The sequence below is a fragment of the Cupressus sempervirens genome, chromosome 9, assembly GCF_028749045.1.
Source record: "Cupressus sempervirens isolate cs-2001-9-10 chromosome 9, ASM2874904v1, whole genome shotgun sequence".
Taxonomy (NCBI): Eukaryota; Viridiplantae; Streptophyta; class Pinopsida; order Cupressales; family Cupressaceae; genus Cupressus; species Cupressus sempervirens.
The window spans coordinates 654,590,819-654,600,044 of NC_143126.1; the positions used below are offsets into that span (position 1 = coordinate 654,590,819).

The following is a 9,226-nucleotide window of genomic DNA, read 5'->3' on the forward strand; positions in this document are numbered from 1 at the left end:
AATCAAGTGATAACCTACATAACATATGCAAGACTCGCATCCTTTTGAGATGAGGTCTTAACCATAGTATAGTGTTGTGAAGAGGCTCCCTTCAACCATGAAGAAGGCTTCTTAGACTTAACTCTTTCGAAACCACACTTTGCCACCACATGACTTGTTCTAAAAATAAACTATTCATAATCTAATGTCTAAATCTAAAAGCCCTTTGGAAAGTTGATATCCTTGAGAAGAACTTAAAAAGCATCTATGTCAACATGAATTCATGCATATGTCAAGTGAAAGATATCAGTAGAATCAAAATCCACCTTTTAAATATCTCCTAAAGCCTCACCCACCTTTTCAAGGACAAAATCTACCCAAAGATGAGGAAGGTTAGAAGTCAAACCTAGAGTGATATCTTGAAAAAGATTCGAAAGATGGATTAGAAGAAAAGTGATTTTACGATGTATAAAAATGATAGCAAAGAATGATCCTCCTATCTATGAGATTGTCAAGTTTGAGAGCCTCAATCCTCTACTCAATATCCAAAATTTGAAACATCTTCTACATTTAAGAATAGAGAACAACATATAGAAATTAGTTTAGTTTATGCCCTTCTTGTGACAACCCCCAAACCCCCTCTAGTGCTTTAAGTTTGGGCATAAGAAAGCCCACTCTTAGTAGCCAAGCATCCATCACTAGCATATGGAAGCCCAAAACCAAGAAAAATTAGAAAGGATAACCTTCTAGCCCTATCTTGTGCAATAACCTTCTAACCCTAGTTGTTTAAAGTACTTATTCTAGAAGGGATGCTACGTTATGAGGATCATGCAGGAATCTAATAAGGATTTTCAACCCATATAAATGACTCATATGCATTTTGTTTATAAACGATTTCACACTTTAACATGTTGATGGTTTGTTATGCACTTTAAATTTATAATTGAAATACGGTATTTTAGTAGTCAACATATATATAGATTGCAATAGCTTAAAAAAAGAGGTCTCCTAAATTATCACTGGAATGGTTAAAATCTTATCTTTTTCATGTAAACTGAACATTATCCTGTCATATGTTGGTTTCTTATTTATGTACATCATGTGGCTTTCAACCCCTATTTCGAATTAAATAGTTTCAATAAAAATTGATCATGATGATTGGCATCAGAATCCATTATATGAATGAATGAATGTTTTTTAATGACATTCACAAGAACAGAGCAGTCTAAGGGACCGAAGAATAATCGCACTAGATAATTTCAAAATTCATTTCCATTTCTAATCTTTTGGTTTGTATCTTAACTAAAAAACCAACAGTATGTTTTATCTTATCCCCTTCAAATAAACTATGCATGTTGTCCACCATCAAGATAACATCATAGAGAGATCAGATGTTGTTGTATGTCGTGCATTCTGAGAGAAAATGCCATTCTGTTTCCACTGCTCCAAACCTGCAAAATATACAAATTCTCTGCTCCTGAGTCTCTTTGGGCCTCTTCAATCTTGTCTCGCACCTAAGGTGATGAGATCTCATTGTTAGTTGTGCCACTAATAACCTTGCCTTTCCTTTATTACCAACCCCAAGGTACACTTTTTTTGCCAAGTTCCTCGATTGGATTAAATTCTTTAATATAATAGACTTTTTTCTACTCATATTATTGTTCCACATGGCATTATGAAACTTCCCTCTGACAAACTTTCTTATGTCTGCATTTGTGTTCGGGCAATCTCGTAACTTGATGTTCCATTTAGCCAACCATTTAATGTTTTGCTTCATCCATGTTTTCTTCCTTCGATTAAGAGTCTCTACTTTCATTGTTTTCAATCTTCTTTAAGTAACTAAGTAATTAGATTACCGTTGAAGCCTCAAGCCTCTAATGGAAAAGCCTTGGCCTCAACCATAAGAATTTCACAAGGCACAGAACTCTTGACTTTGAGATTGCTTGTGATTAATTATTTCTAAATTCTCTCTATTTGTCTCCATCCCCATTTTGACACACTACCCTCTACACCTTGCAGCCATAAAGAACCACTGATGTGACCAACAAACCAAAGAGTCTTCTTGGTTTTCTAGTCCCATAGTTTCATTGTCCTACATCTATTCTAGAGTAAAAATGAAGCTTTTCAACCCTCTTGAATCATTTTCGGTCTACAATTCTCCCAACTGAGATTATAATGAAAGTCAATCCCAAGATATTTGTATTCTTACATAATTTCCAGTTGTTTGCCTTCACACAATAATGTGACATGCTTTTCTTCTCCTTGAAAAATAATCACGAGTTAGGTTTTAGTCTTAACAGAATTGCTCTAAGGCCCCTAAATGATCTCTTAGCCCTTGTGTCATTTTTTATATCAGAATAAGATCATCAGCATACAAAAGAAGCTTCACCATGTACCCCTACCAGGTGAACACCCTACCCCCAAGCTTCCAGATTATCAACGTACAACCCAAACAAGGTAGGAGATAAAGGGCATCCTTGTTTAACACCAATGTCACTCCCAAAACATTTTGACATTCCTTCACTAGTTCTAATTTTGGCACTAACTCTATCATATAATCTATGCACTGGTGCTCTATACTCATTCAAAATTCCCAAATCTTTCATTCTATTCCATAACTTGTCTCTAGGCACCGTGTCAAAAGCTTTCTTGAAATATACAAAACAGCAATAGGCTACTTCTCCATGTTTGTCCCACACTTTCTCTATTATGTGTCAAAGAGGGATGCAATGATCAATTGTGGAGTGTCTGGATCTGAAACCGATTTGCACTCTTGCTCTCTTACCTTCTTTTATTTGCCCATTTGCTGATCCGATGTTCTACCATGCTCCCAAAAAGTTTGCCCAAAAGTAGGTTAACCATAATGGTGTGGTAATTTGATGGATTGTTGACATCTCCACTCTTAAAGAGGGGGATAACTACACTAGTTGTCCAGTTTGATGGGAAACCCTCCCAAGCAACACGATTGAAGATATCCTTTATATGAGGTGCGAGGATTTCCACTCTCCGTTTTAAAAATTCAGCTTGCAACCCATCAATGTCCCTAGCTTTACCATTTGCTAGTCTTTCTCCCTATTTTGATATCCTCAACTGTGAAGATTTCCTTCATTGTACTCACAAACAGAGGGGTGTTCTCCTCTCATGTGCGCTCATGAAGTTGCTTAGCATACTCAAGCCATTAAGCATCTGTAATGTTGTTATTTATTTGTTTTTTTACTTGCTGCAGCTCTCTCCAAAACTTCTTGGGGTCATGTTTTCTGAGGGATATAAACTTTTGCCTTCTAACTATGACATACTCTTCTTTCTTTGTGTATATTAATTTTTTATACCATTTTTTGAGTTCTTTGTCTGTTTCATTCCCTTTCATAGATCTCTTTGATGCTTTACATTCTTCATCGTACCACAGGTTAGTCGGAGAAGTATTAGTAGCCTTCTTTTTGTATTTTGATCTTTTACACACATTTAGAGCCTTATTTATTTATACTAGAGGTTAGTTAGCACACTGCTATGAATCAATTCACCTTTCTCATTGAAATTGTCATCCCCAAAAAGATTATTAATTTCACAGAGTTGTTGCTCCAGCACCACCTTGAAAATAACTTTGTTCTCTTGATTTAAAATGATATTGTCTTTGCCTTTGCTAATTGTTGTCTTTTGTGAATGAGAGTCCCGTTTATATTTTGGGTTGTTTGAGGCAAAGTCCATCTTAACGAATAGAAGCATGTGATCAAAGTTCAACTCTAAAACGCTAACACCAATTTTAAAATCAAGCACTTTAGCTATCCTCAAAGGCTCTTTTCCAAAGTTGATCATTGTCTTCTTCTAGCCATATAGGATTGTTTGCCTCTTTGTCACTCTCCCGTTATTGCAACGATTGATTATTAGCTGTCCTAGCATTGTAGTTACCCACTAACATTATGTCTCTAGCGTTGTTTTTCAATTATGCATAATGATCTTTATTGTCTAGTTTCCTCTTCTTGTAAATCTTTGTGGAACAAAATAACGATGCAGCCAAAGTGAAATTTATTGTGTTATCTAATATTTGCAGCCAAATATATTTGGGTCCTCCTTTCCAATTTCACAATGCCAAACCACTCCTCTCAAATTAGCACTGTAATCCCCCATGTCCTTTACCTGTCGCATTCCCTTTATTCCAAACTAAATATTTTTTGTATCCTTCAAAATTTGGTACTTTGCAACCATCATGCTCATGTGTTTCTACAAGATGATAATATCCCTCTCTTCCGCTATGGGCCCCCCCTGGACCTCTTCTCCATGGATAACCTCTACAATTCCAACTTTCAATACTTAGGTGGTCTTGTGGGCTCCCTAAGTGCTATTTCTCCCTTGAGAAATGCTCAAAGATTTGGGCTTTCCCATTCTTTAACAAGGCCCATTTCCCTTGACTTCTTGTTCTTTTTAGCTTTTCCCACTCCCTTCTTCAATCTTCTTGTTGGGAAAAGGTAAGATCTTTATCCGAATAAAAATGTGTGCCTCGAAGCAGCCCTCTATTCCTAAGAATGTTTTTCTTATCTTCTATATTTTTTAAGGTAACCCATATATGCCTATCCCTCCCTTTGTCTACCCATTTACCAATTTTGTTTGCTTGTTGAATGCAACGTGTCCACTTTAGTTGATCTCTAGGAAAATCTCCCTTTTACTCTGAAATCTTTCACTCCTTTGACTATGATATTAGCCACTTGGCCCTATTTGTCTTGCTCATTTGTATTTTGACTTGTCATTCAATAATTTCCTTTTGTTTGTCCATTGTTCCGCTAACTACCTCAGACCAAGATCTTGCTTCCTCTATTTATGCTTTTAATTAAGACTCTTTAACTTTCATCTCCATCGTGGTTGTTTGAATTTCTTTTATTTGTATTATGTCAGCTACATTTATTAGACCTATCCCTTTGTTTCCAAAGGATCTCTATTGCTCCAATTCTTGCTATATGGTTTCTAGCTCTTGCTGTCCTCTCTATATTTTCTCTTGCATGCCTGAGATCTGCTCCTTTAAAGCTTTGTTTTTCCACTCTATCTTACTTGCGTATTCTATTGCCTCATAAACTTTGTTCTCTTCTTCCCAACTCCTTGTTTGTTATTTTCATGGTTGTATGCTCTCAGTCCCATAGACCTCCTTTGGTTTTTCGTTGGACATTAATAGAATTATCTTATCTTATCTATGAGCACTTGGTGTTCTGATTGGGCTGTAATATATTTGATCTCCTTATAAATCTAAAAAGCTGACCACTTTAGCTCCTATGCCCGCCTCTCCTTGGTATGTAAATAATTTAGATTTCTCATTTGCTACTAGCTGCCTTCATTACAAGACGTCTCCTATGCGGCTGCTTGAACTTCCAGATCTGCCCAAGTCTCAAAATCCGTTAGAATTGTTTTGCATTTACCATTCGCATTACTTGTCTTTTTTTGCAGAAAGTCTAGCATGACAGCCTCCCACACCCCATTAAATCATTTGTGTTAACCATAGATAGTGGTTAAAATCCTTTAGTACGCATTTACCAGTATTAGTCCTTGGTTCGCAGTACCTGTCCTTTTTTTTTTTTTTTGTTGCAGAAAGTCGAGCATGACAGCCTCCCACACCACGTTAAATCATGTGTTTTTGCTCTCTCAGAAATTGATTACAACCCTCGTGATATAGAAGACCAACATTTGAAACTCCTATATCTTATGGCGCTAGATCAACATTTGATGAACTTTTGAAGTGCAATAGTATATACAATGAACGGTACAGATAAATTATAGAGATGTAATGAACGGAACAAACAAATAATCTATTGAGATGCAGAACAAAATCCAACCAGACATGAAACCCGACTAGAACAGCACATGAAGTTAAAAAGCTGCAGAACAAAATCCAACCAGACATCAAATTTGACTGGAAAAGGACAGATAAATTTAAAACTCAACAGAGCAGAAAGATTGGTAACCCACAGGAGTTCCTTCACAAATAACAAATTTAAATGAATTTGTTCCTCCCTTCATCTAGAAACTCTTTGGTGATTTTGATTAAATTAATTGAAATTTTCTCAGAGTACGAATACATATAGTACTCAATCAGTATTCATGTTAAAAATTACTCTCATCATTGAAAACCTCAATCATGGTTCAGGTAGAATAAACCCTCCTAAAAGACAAACAAGCAAACCTTTGACATTGTGGCAAACGAAAACATAACGAATGGGAAAAGAAAAGAAAAAACCTGCTTCGATTGGACGCCTGCTCTTTACATTACCTCCCAATCATTTCTACCAAACAAATGGCCCTTAACGTATGCAAAACCCCACGAAAATGAGCTAACCGCATGGAAGTGTCCAGTGTAGATAACGGAATCCTTCCAGACGCATATATAACCTCGCTAACCAAGTATGTCCAGATTCGATGTACATGATGAAAAAGCATTACAATGTCAAAAACCCTAAATCCCACTACGATTCATATTAATGTCTACAGAGGAGAAGAAAAAGGCTGTCATGGCACATGCAGGGGCTTAAAGGCTCTCAGATAACATCTATAATCAGAATTCGCAAATACCGTTTGCAAATGTACGGATATGATTTAATAATCACAGAATTCGCAAAACTCATTAAGAGAAAGCAACAAAGACTGTAAATATTAAATCCAGGATACAAAAATCAAGCCGTTGGCGTAGATCGCATTATGGGAAGTATCCGAAACAAAATCAGGCCTTCGTGCAAACCCTAACGTGTAGCAAATCTGTAAACTATCTCTGCTGCAAAGTGCGAAGAATCATCCCAGGGAGGAGAGAGAATTTCAAAAAAAACAATAAAATTTTAATCTAACCTAAATCAAAACTCACAAAATTTTCTTAAAATGTGTACGCGGCCCTGCAACATTTCATTCCAAAACAGAGTGGAAGGAAAGAAAAGCAGAGCCGTCCGTGGATTTAATATTGCTTACGATTTTGTTGAGAACTGATTGTACATATATCATCAGCACTCGACCGTCGATAAGCTTCAAAAAAATTCCAAGAATAAGTAAAAATCATAACAATAAAATGAACTATTAATATAAGGCAGATAATACAATGGGATCAGACTGACGTGCAAGTTTTCATCCAAACAGGCATTGAATGCATTCAGTCTTGCGAATTTTCTTCATTTCCCTCGATATTTACAAAATCAAAAGATAATCCTTCGCAACAACCAAATTGAGTCACAAATATGAAAAGCCAAAAAGTAATCCGCTCTGCACTTCCCTGAATTTCTACGACATTTGGGAAATAACATGGAGAAGCAAGGAAAAATCTAGGGTTTCGTTTAGGGTTTGTCCAGTCGGACTTCAAATACGTTACATTCTAATTAACACATATTTAACAGTTTATAAGTTGCTCTGCTTTTTTGGTACTGATCTCTCCGCGTATAATTTTTCCCACCCCACAAAATAAGAAGTCAAGATAAATTAATTAGCAATCTCACCTTAACATGCAATAGGTAGGAATATGTAAGGTCAGTTTTGGGTCTTTTTTTGATATATATTTGTGGAACTAATAAGGTAAATAGAAAAAAAATTTAGTCAAGAAGTGAGAAGTAATAGCTACAAAAATAATTACAAATTCACTTAACATGACCTTAATTCAAAGACTAACTTTAATTACGATAACTCAAACTCTAAACACAATCCTAAACCTAACCATGAAAGAAACTTAAACCATTTTCCTAACCCTTACAGTAAATTCTAAACACAGTCCTAACCCTTACATTAAAAGAGCTGAGATTACTTGACGTCATCTGCTGATGCCAGCTAAAAGAAACTGTATAATGCTGATATAAGATGATACCTAGTGTCAAGCATTGATGAAAAGTTCAGGGGAATAATAAAGAGGTTACACATGATGGGAGACACAAATAAAAATACAAAAAAGCTACTGAGAGAAAGATTAGAGCTAGGAATAAAAAGCTTATAGGATTCAAAAATATGTTCCCCGATAGACTTACTAATTTCCTAATTCTTAAACTGATTTCCTTTCATATATGGAAGTACTATTGTCTTAATTATTTTTATTAAAAACTCTTTATTATTATTATGTTTAAAGTTACATTTTTAAATCTTCCAAAGTCTTGATTAATAACTAAAAATTCTTCTTCATCTGCCCCTTTGTTTGCTATGAGGGGCAAATGCTCCTAAGTTTATACATGTCCCCACACACACACACACACACACACACACATAGAGATATATATTTGTGTTTGTGTGTGTGTGTGTGAGAGATTGTGTGTGTGTGTGTGTGTGTGTGTGTGAATGTATACATATATAAACATGGATATCTAAAAGTTATGAAGATGTTATATTTGTTAGTATCCTTATTATCTAAATTCTCTATCATGGCTAATTTAGCTAATAAGAATGAACGTTACATCATCCAATTTTGGTTAAGATGGCTATTCAATTTCTAGTTAAGTTACTTATAATTATATATTAAGATATTTTAACTGTCAGCACCCTTATTTGCTAATTGATTTGCCTTTTTAATACCTTCCTAGAAGATATGTAGAATTTGAATCTCTTCGAAGAGGTCCAGGAGATTTAGAACTTCTTCCAGATTAGAATATAAAACCCAGTTTGGTGTCTCCCTTTTTCTAATGGCATTAAGGACAATCTATGAATCTCTTTCAATAATAAGTTTTGAGATACTTAGATTTAGGCAAATTTGGATACCTTCTTGAAGTACTTCTAATTCAACGAGGTTGTTAGTGGTTGCTCCTATAAATTTAGCCCTTTTAGAGATCCAATTGCTAGAATCATTATTAATGATGCATCTTATTCTAACGGTACTAAGATTGCCTCTCAAGGCTCCATCAAAATTTAATTTAGTGCAACCGCTAGGGGATGGAATCCATCTAAATTTGTCCCTCGCCTCTTTATTCTTTTTTTTACACATATGCAGGGGATTAATTAGGTTTTTCCAACTCTTTTTCATTAGACCATCCCATTCTGAAAATAATACTTCCTCTTTTGAGGTTTTCCTAAGGTGAGAGTTTAAGGTTTCAACAATACAGACCTCGATTTTATTAGTAATCTCACATACAGTCATATCTCGATTGTGAAATATTCTTTTGTTCTTTTCTTTCCATACTTCCTAGACAAGTATAGATGGGCAAATATTTCAGAGTTTACCATAGATACAACTACTACTATCAGTTGGTCAACCCCTAAGAAGATCATCTAGAGATTTTGGTAAAGGTGCAATTCAACTTAGCATAAGTCAGAG

At 35.4% G+C, this 9,226-nt stretch overlaps 1 non-coding gene across 1 annotated transcript; it reads right to left on the reverse strand.

Moving 5' to 3' along the window:
* Nucleotides 1-7,041: 7,041 nt before the first annotated feature.
* Nucleotides 7,042-7,124, reverse strand: LOC149540432 (small nucleolar RNA Z122). The gene has a single exon (XR_016356591.1). It is a non-coding gene; the product is annotated as a small nucleolar RNA Z122 (small nucleolar RNA).
* Nucleotides 7,125-9,226: the final 2,102 nt, after the last annotated feature.